This window comes from Aphelocoma coerulescens, chromosome 5 (genome assembly GCF_041296385.1).
Source record: "Aphelocoma coerulescens isolate FSJ_1873_10779 chromosome 5, UR_Acoe_1.0, whole genome shotgun sequence".
NCBI classification, from domain to species: Eukaryota; Metazoa; Chordata; class Aves; order Passeriformes; family Corvidae; genus Aphelocoma; species Aphelocoma coerulescens.
In genome coordinates, this window is record NC_091019.1 from 16,591,731 (window position 1) to 16,606,903 (window position 15,173).

Consider the following 15,173-nt stretch of genomic DNA (forward strand, 5'->3'; position numbering starts at 1 on the left):
TGACTTGCTCCAGCCTCTCAATGTCTTTCCTATAGTGAGAGGCCCAAAACTGGACACAGCACTTGAGGTGTGGCCTCACCAGTGGAGAGTACAGGAGGACAGTCACTGCCCTGGTCTTACTTACTTACTGTGCTACTACAAAAATGCCTTTAAAAGTAGACTTTAAACACTAGTTAATAAGATCAATGTCAGAAAAAAAAAATAAAGAAAATTGAAAATACAACTTGCATATCATTTCAAGAGATTGCTTTCACATGCATGGGTAATAATACTTTGACCAGGATTTATCTGTGCAGTCTCTACAGAAAATAATTCCTTCTCTTGTGTTAACATTCAGTGAACTTCATATTCACTTAATGTGAGCACAATGGGATCATCTGTCTTGTCAAGCTAATCTATAGCACTAATGTAGTGTTTTATCCCTCTTTCTCAGACTCCATGCACATAAAACATTAATATATATAGTTTTCAGCAGAATGTTCTTGTGTCCATCAGTTACAAATGCATGGTTTTATCCCTGGGCCAGTGAAGTGCCTCCATACCTTGCTGTTACTGTGTATGTACAGTGATTCCCAAATCTGTTACAAAAGAGCATGCAAATTAAAATGTCTCCTGTATGTATTCTAAAATCAGTGTATAGAATATGCTTCAGTACATACTGTCACTTATACTGTATTTCTGGTTGGTTCTCATCTGGTTTGATAGAATATAAAACCTTACTGGAAAGGTCCTTTCTGAAAGCTGTTACAAAGGAACCGGTACTTTGATTTGCAGATGGAGATCATCACTACATGTAATCCATAATTTTTGTATCCTCTTTCAATTCCATTGTTGCCTGTGGGCAGATACATAAAGAGGCACGATGACCTCACAGAAAAGGCAGTAGAGTAGAGTAGAAAACCTACTTCTGTCTCTTTTGTGGATTTACTTTTTTATTGTCAGTGAGTTATTGCCCTTTGTGAATGATGTTTGTAAAGGCTGTGAGTTGCTCATCATGGTACCTGCATGTACAGCACTCCATACTCTGGGTATCATTTATCACTTCCAGCTCCTGCTGTACTATCTGAAAGTAGTAGGAAGTGTTTACATTTTTTCTTCTTCTTTTTCTGCATTGAAGAACTTGAACATATATTTCAAAGAGAAAATGACACCTGGATGAACAGATTAGAAAACAGGGTGCTAGGTTCTTCTATCTAGATGCCAAGATAGCTAAGTGCTGTAATATTAACACAGGGTGAGGGGAGAAAAAACACAGTAAATTTCTTATTTCTCTGTTGGAAAATTTCTGCAAAACATCATCTCAAATTCATCATTTGATCAAACATTCTGTCTTAGAAAATATTTTTTATTTTGCATTTACTAAACAAAAAGAGAATTTGAGTGTCATGATCAAGTTCAGACCTTTAGTTGCCCATAAGTGCAAGAAGTGCAAGGAATGATTGGTTTGCTCTACAAGAGACTGCTGTTGTAGTCCTTGGCTTTACAAATGTGCAGTTACATTGTTCAAGGCTCAAGCACTGTTTGAAGTCTTGTACAGTTCTTTTTTCAGGCCCTCTGTACAGGGCTTGAGTTTCATCTTTAATCAACAGCCAGCTGTTAGGGCTGCCACAGATTCCTGACCTGTAATTACCCCAGAACCTCATCCTGCTGGCTGGCTTCTCAGAGTCTCCTGATATGCATGCTACAAGATTGAAAGTGGCAAAAAATCCTTTGCAAAGGTACCAAGAGATTTGTATCTTTGCACTACAAATCAATCCAAACACTGAAGATATGAGTCCTGTTCTCCCCTCAACCCCCCCCACTCATTTCCCCCCTTAACTGTGTCCTGCATTTCAGGTTGTAATTAAGACTAACAATGTGAAATCAAGCAAGTTTGCTTGAACCTGCCTCTAGGAAAGATCAATTGGCAAGCCAAGTGCACAATATCCTTGTTGATGAGATCCATGTTATTTGCTGGACCATCTGATTATGTGTTTTACTATGAACTGTGTAAGGTTTTTAATGTAATGCACTTTTTCAGTAAGTTGCAACCATATATACACTTTAAGTATTGTAGATTCCAGTTGTCATAAAACATTTACTTCATTGTCAGCTCTATCTATAGTATTCTTGAATTTTGAACTACAAAGTACTGCCAACCAGAAAACATGCATTTTTATTCCAGGATGAATGATGATTGCAAGCCATGAACTGGTTTCAGTTCTCTCTCTCTTTCACCTGAGAGGACAAGTTGTTTTTTTTTTAAAAAACATTCCATGTCCTTCAGGTATGTCTTCTAGTAAATATATATGCAAAGGAAAGGCTAGAACAGTTGCAAGTTTTGATTGCTGCTGTTGTTAATTCTATAGCTATCTCCTTTTAGAGCTGTCCACCACAACTAGATAAATCTAGATTTATCTTTCTTTAGCTGAGGGAAATAGCCTCACATCTGTTAAAAGATTATCACCTGATGAGTCCATCTGAGATTAGAAATACTTTGCATGAACTCAGGTCTCAGCAATGCACACATTCAGGATTCGTGATCCAGCCAGGATGCTCACTGATATATCCTGAATACCTACATTTTAAGTACTTGGTGAGCAGGTGACTAGGATTATGGATTGTAGGAGAGGCAGGAGACCTGGGAGTAAAGATGATCTTCCGTGCATGTATGTGTTTCTCTGTTCACTGGAGAATGAAAAGCAGATACAAGAGTTTTTAGAAATTTTCTGATTTTTCTCAACTAAGCTGTATGCTTATGCCTTTTTAATGCCTCTGATCTTTTTTTTGCCAAGCTGCTACATTCAACTTCACGTTTACTTGCTGAGAGATGTTAGTGGGAATAAATTGTTGCTAGGTTATGAAATGCATCTTTCAGTATTTCCATAGTCAACGGTTTTGATTTTATCTGATAAACTCAAGTATTGCACAGGGGAAAAAGTAAGCTGTATTATTAACATGGGCTGTTGAGAAAATCTTCTTTTAAAAAAGCAGAACTCCAGGATGTAATATTAGAATTTTTGTAGACAATTAGATTAAGTCTGAAAATATATGCAGTTTAGATCCACAGCAGCATGGCAGAGACTAGGACAGAAGTCAAACTCAGGTGTGATTAAGGGGTTTTGTGGTTTGCTTTGTATTTTTTATTTTCTTATAGCTCTCACCTTCCATGGTCATATTAATTGTCTTTTTCTAACCTTGTTTCCAGTCTGTATCTGATATTCAACTACACACTGGAAAAGTAACTTATGCATAAAAATTTTCTCTTCATTGATTAAAAAAAGGATAGGATGTCATATAGAAAGCTTCCTATATTGCTTGAAGAAGGCAATTAATAACCAGTAGGAAAAAAGATTCTTCTATTTAGCTCCTGAGAAATCTTTATCCTTATCACAGAGGATTGGCCAGGTTGTAACAGACTGCTGTTACTATTTCTACCTTGACTCAGAGTTGTTCTTGATATTTTCCCTGGGATATGATCTGGGCATGAGGAATCTGAAATACTGTGTTCAGTTTGCACTTTCTGAAACCAAGTTGTTATCTGTTCAATTCAGTTACTCTGATTAAGTCTGTGGTGGAGGTGTACAGAGAAGAAAGGACAGAGCTGAAATGTGATCCCCAGTGATCAATACGGTTACATGGGTTTGTGGAAAGTCAGAAGAAAATTATGGCAGCACTAGAAAGTCTAAACACATGTGTAATAATACAGCCAACCATGCTACAGTCAATCTTTAAATAAGTGAAACACAAAAAAATGAGGAGTGTCTGTTTCCTACCAATGCATTTTATAATTATGTGGTGTATACTTTTAAAATATAATTTCTTAATTGCACAATATGAAAAAATGTCGCCTCTTTAAATTGTATTTTCTGGGTTACAGTAGCCTGCAGAGGAGAAAAAAAACAAACCAAAGAAAGGATACATTGTAAAATGAGATTTTCAAAATAAGATATCTGAAGTTAAAAACTAGGACTACTAAAGCTTTTTTCATCAAAAATAGCACTGCAAAATATAGGACATTTACTATGTATATACACATATATATTTTCAAGTATTACTGTTCAATAAAATGTTTTATTTTTTTACAAGGGTAGAAGAGAAAACAGAACCCCGCAGCTTTTTGATGAAACTGTTGTTTGTCTTTCTGGAAGCTTTGTGGAAACTGAGGACAACCCAATCTTAAACTCCATTTGCCAATCAAGAGCACCTGAATTTAGCTACTCAGTTTACCATTCAGTGAGATGCGAGATGTTATCTAACCCCAAAGGGCAGGGCAGCTTTTATTTTGTGTGAGTCCCAGATAGGCAAGTACACAAGACAAGCATAGGGGAGAAGGAAGGCATTGACTACTGTGTGGTTTTCCTTTTCTGAAAACTCCATGTTAGAAGATAAACTGGGATTATAACTTTTGTGAATTGAAAAAGAGGCCCTCAAAAGAACAGTGTTGCAGCTCATCTCATTCCAATCCCCCTGTAACAGGCAGGGACACCTTTCACTAAACCAGGTTGCTCAGAGTTTCATCCAACCTGTCTTTGAACACTTCCAGGGACGGGACACACACAGCTTCCCTGGGCAACCTGTGCTGGTGCCTCAGCACCCTCACAATAAAAAGTTTCTGCCTAAATTTTAACCCAAATTACCCTCTTTCAGTTTAAAACCATTAGTCCTTGTTCTATTGCTGCACTCCCTTATAAAGGGTCTCTCCCTGCCTTTCCAGTAGGCCCCATTTAGGTACTGGAATGTGCAGCTTTAAAAAGAAAGGGAGAAAGAGCCCTTGATCCCCATTTATAAAGGTGTTCTTTAGTTTTCTGTTCTTCACAACTACTAATTCTGACTACTCAGGATGCATAAAATACTGGGTATAGTCTATGGCAACAACTGGGAAAAAAAATTAGTCATGTCAGGTTTTACTGAGGGTAACCAGGCAGAAAGTGATCCACAGGAAGGAAGGTACCCATTCACAGGGTGAGGGTAAGAATTCTTCCCTCATCTGCCCCTACAAAAGTCCTCATATTGAAGTTATTTAGTTACCAAAGTGCTGTGTAATAGAATCAAATGGATGCAATTAAAAGCCTGACAGGTGGGTGGGAACAGGCCAAAGTCTCCAGAGATTAAATCTTAGCTTCTGGATTGAGACAAATGTCTGAAGGAATGGAAAGGGGAAAAGGAGGAAGACAGTCTTAAATTCTGGCCATTTGGGTCACATTTCATGAAAAGAGTGGTGGAATTAGATTAGATTAGGTGTCAGGAAGAAATTCTTTACAGTGAGGGTGGTGAAGCACTGGAACAGGTTGCCCAGGGAAGTTGTGGATGCCCCATGAGAATGGTGCTCACGTATTTCTGTAAATTTAGACTCAGTATTGTGTTCATGTTGCTTCACATGAAGTTTTGTGAAAATTACAATAAACTAATAGTCAAAAATATTAAAAAAACCTATTTGATGCATTCAGTAAAAACAAAATAATCCATCCTCATGCATAATCCTTACAGTTTTCTGATGTGTGAAGCACAAAAACATATAGTGTTACCACATGCATTCAGCAGATGTATTGCTTTGTGCCAAGTCCAGTGGGAGAGCTGAGGTACAGGGGTTAATGTTGACATAAAGGCCAAATCCTGATTTCTTTGATGTTAAGAGGAAAGTTTTCATTGAGCCCAGTGGGATTAAGATTTAGTGTACATGTTCTTGTTTCTTTCAAGTTAGTGTAGTCTAACACTGCTCAAATCTATTAAGTAGTCTTTACTAGTTCTGTACTGTTGAATAAAAGAAAATTTTATGTTTAGAGCCACCTCTTTTCCTTCTTTTCAAATAAAAATTTTGACCAAGAGGAAACTGCAACAAGAATCAATAGATATTGGGTTTAAAATCTTTAAAAAATTATAGATAATAATATATTAAATTTTTTTATTACTTTTTAACCTACAGGAATCTATAATAATAGCAAATATGAAATTGCCTTAAGAAAGGTTTTTATAACATATCTCCTTTCGTTCCTTCAAGCAGTATTTAAAAATCTATTAGGTTCTGGACGCAAACAAATATTTTTTCTTCTATGTTAAATGAATTTTTAGTACCAATTTATAGTTAAGAATTTTTGGTCTACAGTTATTTCTTACCCAAGGTACTGGTGATGTAGTCATGTAGGCGTTAAACAGAAGCAGCAGCTTTAATGCAGATATTCTTTATGTGATTGACAATTACTCTGCCAGTGTTATGTCTGAGCATATAATTTTCTTAAATGTGCAAGATAAAATCTCCCTTAAAATTTTTACACTGGAAAAGTAGTTAAAAACAAAAAACAATTTTGCAGAAACACAGAACTGATGTGTATTCCAACATGAAGACCAGAAATGGAAAAGTACTCTGTTGTGTCTTTGTACCTGGAAAAACCCACCCCTTATAGAAAATCACTGACTGGGAAATCAATTAATTTTTCATGGTTTTGAAGAGTAAAAAATCGCAGTGTGTAGCACAACTTGTAGGTTTGAGGACGAGGGAGATCCATTTTGCCACATAATTCCAATTTAATATAATGTATTCAAAAAAAAAATTTACAAGGAAAATAAGCTTACATTACTACCACAGATAAATGTGTTAAAATTCATTGCTATGCTTCTAAAAGCTTATCATTGGAATATTGACAAAGAAAAATTGCATTTTAAATTGCTGTCTGTTTAACGCTCAGTAAATTTGATTTTTGTTTCTTTGATATGAAAAATAAGCCTAAAATGACATATATGCTTACATAACCTATGGCATTTGGCATTAAGTCCTAGGAAGTAATTCACGTGATGAAAAGATGGGGCTGAAGCAGTTTTACAAGCCCTCTATCTTAGCTGGGATGGTTTCATATTTGCAATTGCATTTTAGAGATCAAATGCATTAAACCCCAAAGAAGCACAAAAAGGTCGACTACTTCAAAGGATTTTTAAATTGAAAAATAAACATAAAACAAAACCCAATGATTTACACAAATGTTTTAGAAACAGTACAACTAATCATGTGTGGAAAAAAGTGACACCTGTTCAGACAAACAATTTAGCTTTTAGATTTAAGCTAACACAGCTTAACCATTTGTTATTCTAACTATTCTACTGAGTTCAGGTCTAAAATAGTCCATAATGCATATATATCGCTGCATATATCTGCATAGATTATACGCTAAGCATTTAAGTTTATATTTACAATTCAACTTCAGAGTTTTTCAAAAGTAGGTCTATTTGCATTGCTCCTAATTCTGCAGTAGGTGGCAGTGGGTAGTGGAGAATATACAAGAATATACAGTCTAGATGTCATCACATTTTTAAGGGAAGCTTAAAAATGGCCAAGCCTTTTATGCTTTTGAGTTATGCATATATCAAACAGAAAGGAACTGTCAAACAGAATTTCTAAATTGTCGTGTTTAAATAGTAGCTTTGGCAAAGCATTATGAAAATAAATTAAACTGATAATGGAGTCAAATGAAGATGGAAATACAGCACACTTTCCTGTAAATAAGTGTGAAGCTGAGTCTACGTAAGAAAACTGTACTGAAGGTTTAAACTCAGGAGAAGGTTCTGCAGGGCAGCTCTGCAAGTTAGGATAATGTGGTGAACACCATTTACAAAAAGAAAAAGAAGACTGCCAGTTCAGTTTTATCTGTATTCCTTTGGAAATTGTTTATATTAATTTTCAATATTGCACTGGCTCTTGAAAATAGCTTTGTAATTAATGAAATGGAAAACAGTGGGATGGGAGAGGATTTGGGCACAATGTTGCTAGTGTGGAATATTAACAGGGTATCAATAGGTTGATTGTGTGGGAGGATGACTTGTGAAGTTTACAACAGAGATCTGATTTTACATTCTTTGCACACCTGAAATATGGGAGCTTGAAGGTATACAGAATGTGAAATTGGATGAAAAAGTCTGTCCAAGAAGAACATTCTAAGTCTCATTTATTATTGATTCCTGTTTCTTGCTTATCTGAAAACCTGGCTTAGCAGATTTATATAGAAAGTGCTTGGTCAGCACTGCCAATTTTCACATTTTCACCACTGTATTTTGTGCTCCAAGTAGACCAACCAAGACTTTTAGAAGTGCAAGGCATCCACTAATTCACATCTCAGATACTTTGAAGTGACCAATAATTAGGAGTTCTTGTTTTAATTTGTTTCCTGTTTTAATCTCCAAGTTTTCAAACCATGCAGCTGGAAGCTGTTGAGTGCCCAGTGTTTTGAAAACCCTGGTCATGCATATTGCTGGACCTGGACTAGCTGAAGTAAAACTCCCTCTGAAACTGTGTATGATTTTGTGGCCAAAGTCTGCCTCCCAATGCTTCACAAGGTTAAGTAGTAAGAGAACATTAAGTTAAGTTATATGGTTGTGTTTAATGTTAACTTTCTAATCATAAACATAATCCATTAATGGATATTATCTTTTGTGTGAGTTCATAGTTTATACAAAAAAATAATATAAGCAAATCCACAGAAACAGAGGAAAAATGATGACTCAAAGTTAGTAGGAGTTTTGCCATTGGCTCGGTAGCAGTAAAATTATTGTAATCTCATCATGCTACCCATCAGCTAAATTTCAGTAAAATTAAAAATAAGAGTCGTGCTTTGACAAAGCTGATAATGATGAAATGCTTACAGAGTGTTAAAAAAAAAATTACCATTTTGAAAAGATGCAAGAAATAGACACACTTCATTGTGCCTTTAGTTAAAGTTCCAAAGTTAGACCCCAAGTATCAATAACTTCACAAAAAGACCCATTTCGCATTAAAACTAAAAGGAAATTACAGCCCCTGTTAAGCCATGGTTGAATAATTTCTTGATTTACTTCTGCATTATCTAGTTTTATGCTAGCAATGTGAATACTGCCAATGAAATTTGGTTACTTTAAGCTTGAAATCATGCATTGATAACTTTGATTGCTTTTATATGTTATGTCCTGTTCTTTGATATTGTTTTGTGTTAAGATCCATCATATATTGTGCTGCTCTCTAGGAAACTGAATAACAGTTGTGATAAATCTTGAAGAGTATTTCCCAAGATATGTCAAAGTTCTCTTTGAAATATATCCAGATTTTCCATTTTCTGTGTTGATGTTTATGGCTTTTCTTATTCTTTCAGAAATATTGAATTCTTGTTGTCTGATCAAATTTGGTGTTCCTCTTCTTTGTATAATTGTTTACCTTTCAGTATTGTACATTTAATTTCTATCCATATGATTTAACGACCAGTGTTTCTGCATTATAAATCCTTCAATGAATATTCTTGCTGTAACTAATTGTTTATAACTTTTTGAAATCGGGAAGTTACTATGTTTAGGTGTCTGGGAGTTCCTCAATCTTTCACGGGCAATGCCACAAATATCTCCAAATTTTTATAATATAGGGGGGAATATAGAAGGAACAGTATAGTACTTTTGACTATAAGTCAAGGAATCAAGGACGAAATTCAGATATTAAAAAAATGAGAAAAATAGGGGGGAAAAAGCAATGTTCTCGAATACAATGTGGTTTAGTTATTTTGAAAAAAAAAAAATGCAATTGATTTATACATATTTTTAGTAGATTAAGGTAAACAAATAAACTAGGGAACTGGGATTTTTTTGTTCTATTCATTGCTAACCTGCCAGCACCTTTATGCTTGTACAGAAGAGTGCAGATAAAAACTCTTCAGGACACATGAATTTTGCTTGTTGTGTCAGTGAGCATTAGGTGTACATCCGGTCCAGATTGCACTTGAAGGCCAGGTATGACTTAATTTGCCTGTGCCCAAACAAACAAGCAGAAAGAGTTAAAGTCTGAGAATGTCCTAGCAGTGGTAAGGGAGTGCCTAGAGGCTAAAAGTTCTGAACTGGCCTCCTGCAAGTCACAAACATATTGCACCTTTTATGCTTTGAAGCTCTTCTACTCTGACATGTGTAGAATTCTCCACAGAATTCTGAGTACCCAAATATCTCTCTCAAAGCCTCTCTGCTGTTCTTTCTTGGTCTGCCAGAGATAAGACGCCATGTGTCAGGTTCCCTGGTGAGATAAAATGAGACCATGGCTGAATTTGGCCTAATCACTTTCTCCATGAACTGGCTGTTAGTGTGACTCTCAGTAGTGAAACACGTCAGCTTTAGGAGATGAGTTGCCAAGGCTGGTTTAGCAGATGCTGATAGATAGTTATCCACATTAACAGCATGGCATTGACAGAGAAGTGCTCTGACTGAATTCCATCGCAGTGGAAATCTGCAGAGGAAAATATCTGAGAAAATTATTAACTATGAGAACAGCTTCATTTTTTTGCAAACCTTCAATAAGCTTGGAGTTGGGCATGATGAATGATGTAGAAAATGTGAGTAGGAGGTGGCATGTTCTTGAACAGAAAGTTCTCCAGCATACTTCCCCACCTCCCTACGCGATCTCAGTTTTTAAATGTGTATGTGAATACATGGCTACTTGTCTGGTACTGGAAAGGCAGTTGTGGCTTAATATTAGCACCAGTTTTCCCTTTCTTCTAAAAATTCTTGAAGAATAAGGTAGGGGTGTAATTTTTGTTTTTTCTTTCTTTTCCTCCTCCCCAAAATTAGACAAAGGACAATGAAAATTAATGAGGATTCACCTTATTGACATAATATAAAGAGTAACACACTTTTGTGAAATACTGAACAGAGGTATAAGGACTCTGCTCCCTCTGAAAGACAGTTCTTAAATTTTAAGCTTGGTAAAAGGATAATATTAAATCAAGGAGATGAAAGTGTCTTCTAGTAATGTAATTATTTTCTCTATGCACTGTTTTGTTTTTCCATAAAACATCTCTAACTCCCCTTCCTGAATCTAGAACAAATAGAAAATAATTTAAAAAACAATTTTCAAGAAAATCAAAACTGTGTACACTTATCTTGTTAGCTACCATCATGGCTGTGGCTTGCTCATTCCTGACACTGATACGACTGATGAGTAATTGTCTCTTTTCTTGTAATAGTTCCTCAACTCAATTCTGTTATACACATTTGATGTTTAACTGGGTAAATCAAAAAGAGTAATTTGATTGTCCAAAGAACAGAGAGTGCCCAAAAATAAACTGTGGCGCGAATAAGAGAAGGAGATAGAAAGAAGCGTTAACATATGGTATGAAAATTTAACTCGGACTAGTGGAAGTTTTTAATTGCTCATAAAATCAAAGACCCAAACGAGGTCACTAAACTGCTCTGAAGTGAAACGAAATCTCAGAGGTCCAGTCCAATACTTAAAGCACCTCAAAAGCCTGATCCAGTGCAGAGAATAACAGGTCGAGCTAGCACAGTAATTTTTTTTTTTAAACTGTCTGTAGTTCTGAGGCTCAATACGTCTTACTAAATTGTTGGTTTGAGGCAAAATTGTGCATTGATTTCCTGTAATCTGACAGAGGTCTGTGGCTTATTCTTTTGTCTTTCTTCAAAACTTCCAGTTGTCTTCCTGACTGATATTATAGCAGCTTATATATCGAACAATTCTAACCTCTTAACTCACTTTTAATAGTTGCCAGAGGTAGCATGTCTCTTCCACTACTTGTTACTTCTAGTTTCTACTTACTGTAGTTGCCAATTTCCAGCTGACAGGATGGCTAAGAGGAGGATTTGCTACCCTTGCTTCCTATTTTGTTCTATTTTTTCTGACTCTCTCACTCATTGCCTTTTAAGCATTTTTGCTATAGAACAGGGCTATTTTTAATTGTTGAAGAAATATTCAGTCAGTAAACACTTTGGCCAGGAATCCATAAACCATTTTGGTTCTGTATTCTAATTCAGAAGATGATCTGTCAGAATAAATTGAGAATGTCTTAATGTAATCAAGTCCAGTTCATTAGGCAAACACTTAAATTATTAATTTAAATACTGGGTAGTTCAACAGCATTTATGACAGTAACAAATACCAATGTATTTTAATTTTTAAATTCCTCCTCTGTACAGAAGTTGATGTCCTGCTATAGCTACTGCTGTTAGACATAAAAAGTTGTCATCTTGCTCGTATTTAAGCTTCTCAGAGTCTGCTAAAGAATTCTGTTCAGAAAAGGCTTATGAAACAAAAATGTATCTGTTTAAGCACACGGTGCTTAAAATTAATCAAGCTTAGAGTGTCATTTTCATTCTGGAAACTCTATTTTGGATCAAGTAGAGTTATACCAGAGATGAACTTGAACCAGAAAGTTCAGTGTCGTGCCATTTCATCAATTTATAGAACACTTAAATTGATGTATCATTATTTACCATAAATCTAGTACTTTAGTATCTAAGGAATTCTTTAGTGTTGAGAAAAAATATTTTTTTAATAAAAACCTAATCTCCCTCCCACTTTTATTTGCCTTATCTAGAAAACAGAGATTCTCAAAAAAAGAAAAAAATTAGGAGGGGAAAGGGGTAAAAAAGATGAGGGATGCTGGTTAAAAGGAGACAAGAAAATAGAAAGTGAATGATGATGGTTGTGAGCTAATGACATAGCATGTGTGGAAAAGGGTGCATTCATTCAACACCTTTCACAGAATCACAGATAGTTTGGGTTGCAAGGGAGCTTTAAACGTCTTCTAGTCCAAACCCCGCAAGATGAGAATCATTTTCAAATAGAGCAGGTTGCCCAGAGTCCCATCTGAGGTCCAACCCGGCCTTGAATGTTTCCAGAGATGAGGCATCTACCATTTCTCTGGACAACCTGTTTCCTTTTTACACGATACTCAGAGTAAAACATTTCTTCCTTGTATCTTACCTGAATCTTCCGTCTTTCAGTTTAAAACTGCTAACCCCGTCCTGTCACAACAGGCCCTACCCAAAAGTCTGTCCCCATATTTCTTATAAGTCCTCTTCAGGAACTGGGAGACCACAATAAGGTCACCTCGGAGCTCTTACGTCTTCAGGCTGAACAATCCCAACACTCTCTGCCTTTCTTCAGATGAGAGATGCTGCATCATCTTGGTGGCCTCCTCTGGACTCACCCCAACAGCTCCATGCCCTTCCTGTGCTGGGACCCCAGAGCTGGATGCAGCACTGCAGGTGGGGTCTCACCAGAGCAGAGCAGAGGGGCAGAATTCCCTCCCTCCCCTGCTGCCCACGGTGCTCTGGATGCAGCCCAGGACACACTTGGCTTTTTGGGCTATGAGTGCACTTTGCCAACGGATGTCCAGCTTTTCATCCACCAGTATCCCAAGTCCTTCTCTGCAGGGCTGCTCTCAGCTTGTCTTGATACCAAGGATTGTCCTGACCCAGGTGCCAGACCTTTTACTTGGCTATTTTTGAACCTCATGAGGTTCCCAAGGGTTCACTTCCTGACGTTGTTCAGGTGCCTCTGAATGACGTCCTCTCCCTCAGGTGTGTCAGCTGCTCAGCCTGGAGTCCTCTGTAAATTTGCTGAGCACACTCAGTCCCATCTGTGTCACTGATGAATTAATTACACAGCGCTGGTCCCAGTTTCTACTTTCTGCTCTCTGAGTTGCCCGCCTTGGCGACCATAGCAATGTTTGCATACAGGGTTTTGAGTGACAGTTTTGGTTATGTGCATCTTAAACCCAAACCTGCCTGTGTGGAAGTGAGAGTAGAGCCTCTGGGGCTGATACAGCTACTTGTGAAAACACAGGTACAGGGAGTCAAGGAGCGACAAGTATCTTTGCCTGGTATTCCAGGGCTATGTGCCATACCAGGTGGAGCACTGAGAAAGGGTATTCTCTTCACATAAAACAACTGGAAGCTGAGAGGCATGCTGCAGTAATTTCTAAAGTAGTTTAACTCATGGGCTCAAAGTACCTGTTGTAGATGTATAGTCTTGTCACATGTCACCTTAAGTGCAGGAACTGTAATACACACTTTTTTATTTGCATTTTCAATGCAAGAACTTAACTTTGCATTCAGTTGTAATCCTTTGCACTTCAGTTTCTCTTAGCCTTTTAATATGTTTACACTGTATGTCTATTTTCTAGCCTTCAGTTAAGTAATCTGAAATGTTTTTAAGTTATTTGGATCTAGGTTTTACTTTTAAACTATAGTATCAGTCAAATATGGCATAGAGGACAGTTAGCATTCTTCATAACTGAGTGTGGTTTGCTTTTTTCTCTATTCAGATAGTCTGGAATATTAAAAATATTTGTTTAGTAGTAAGTCTTTACCATTTCTTAAACTGGAGGTTTTTTCTAAAAATACTTTGTTACAAGAAATAAGATCTTTCCCCCCATTGTATTCTCCAGTGTTGGAAGGAAAATAACTCTATCTGTAAAGAGAAAGATTCACCTAACAAATGGTATTCACAGAACTGACTAAAAGAAACATGCAAGCTGAAAGTTGCATCTCAAACAGGAGCAGGATCAGCAAGTAGTACTGAAGAGGTGGATTTTAAAAATTCTTCCAGAAAGAAATTGTGGCATTAGAGAAAGCGCAGAAACAGAAAGTAGTTTCACAAAAAGCTCAGAAAGCACTGGAAGCAGAAAAATGTCAAATCAACCTGGCAAAAGCAGTCAGCAGCATCTCAGCATTTGGCTGTCAAACAGGCATAGCAGGTCCCATCCTCTTAGGGTGAGCATCACTCAGCTGGCCTCTGGCTTGCACTCCTCCCTTTGGAAGGTCTCAGGGGGCTCTGCTTGAACACTTTGCAGAATTCTGCACACCTGCAGAGTCTCTGGGCCAGGGCTGCTCAGGGGCACAGGGCACGTGAGGCCCAGCAGCAAGACACAGGTGTCAGTGCTCTGCCACTCGGAGAGATGTCTTGCTTAGGAGGCACACAGAACAAAGCCTGGCAAAAGGGTTTCTTCCCCAAGAGCCTTAGCCCACAAAGCCCTCTCCTGTCACTTGCTCCAGCTCACACATAAATGCACACACACACAAGCACCCTTAACTGTGGCTTAGCACACGGATGTGCACAACTGTTATGTGAACTGCCAAGCGTGCCATTTTTTTGCCTTTTTTATGAATCACATATTTAGATTAAAATTTAAAGTATTGTATCTCCTCTGGTGAAAATAATTAAGGGAGGGAAAAAATTGCACAAGAAAATACTGTCAGATTAAATTTTTGGCTTTTTGATCAACTGACTTATATGATTCAGTTACTGGCAATGGGATATAAAAGTACTGTAGAAGGCTTCTTACAAGCCTTATATTACTAGTATAATAATGCCATGTTTTATATGCCTACTTAATACTTTTACAATTCTCTGATAAGATTTCTGCCACAGAAATATAAATATTTTTCTTTTATCACCT

General features: G+C 37.0%; 1 long non-coding RNA gene across 1 annotated transcript in view; it reads left to right on the top strand.

The window, feature by feature from the left end:
- Nucleotides 1–15,173, top strand: part of LOC138111305 (uncharacterized) — a 224,947-nt gene that overhangs the window by 204,263 nt on the left and 5,511 nt on the right. The window lies entirely within an intron of this gene.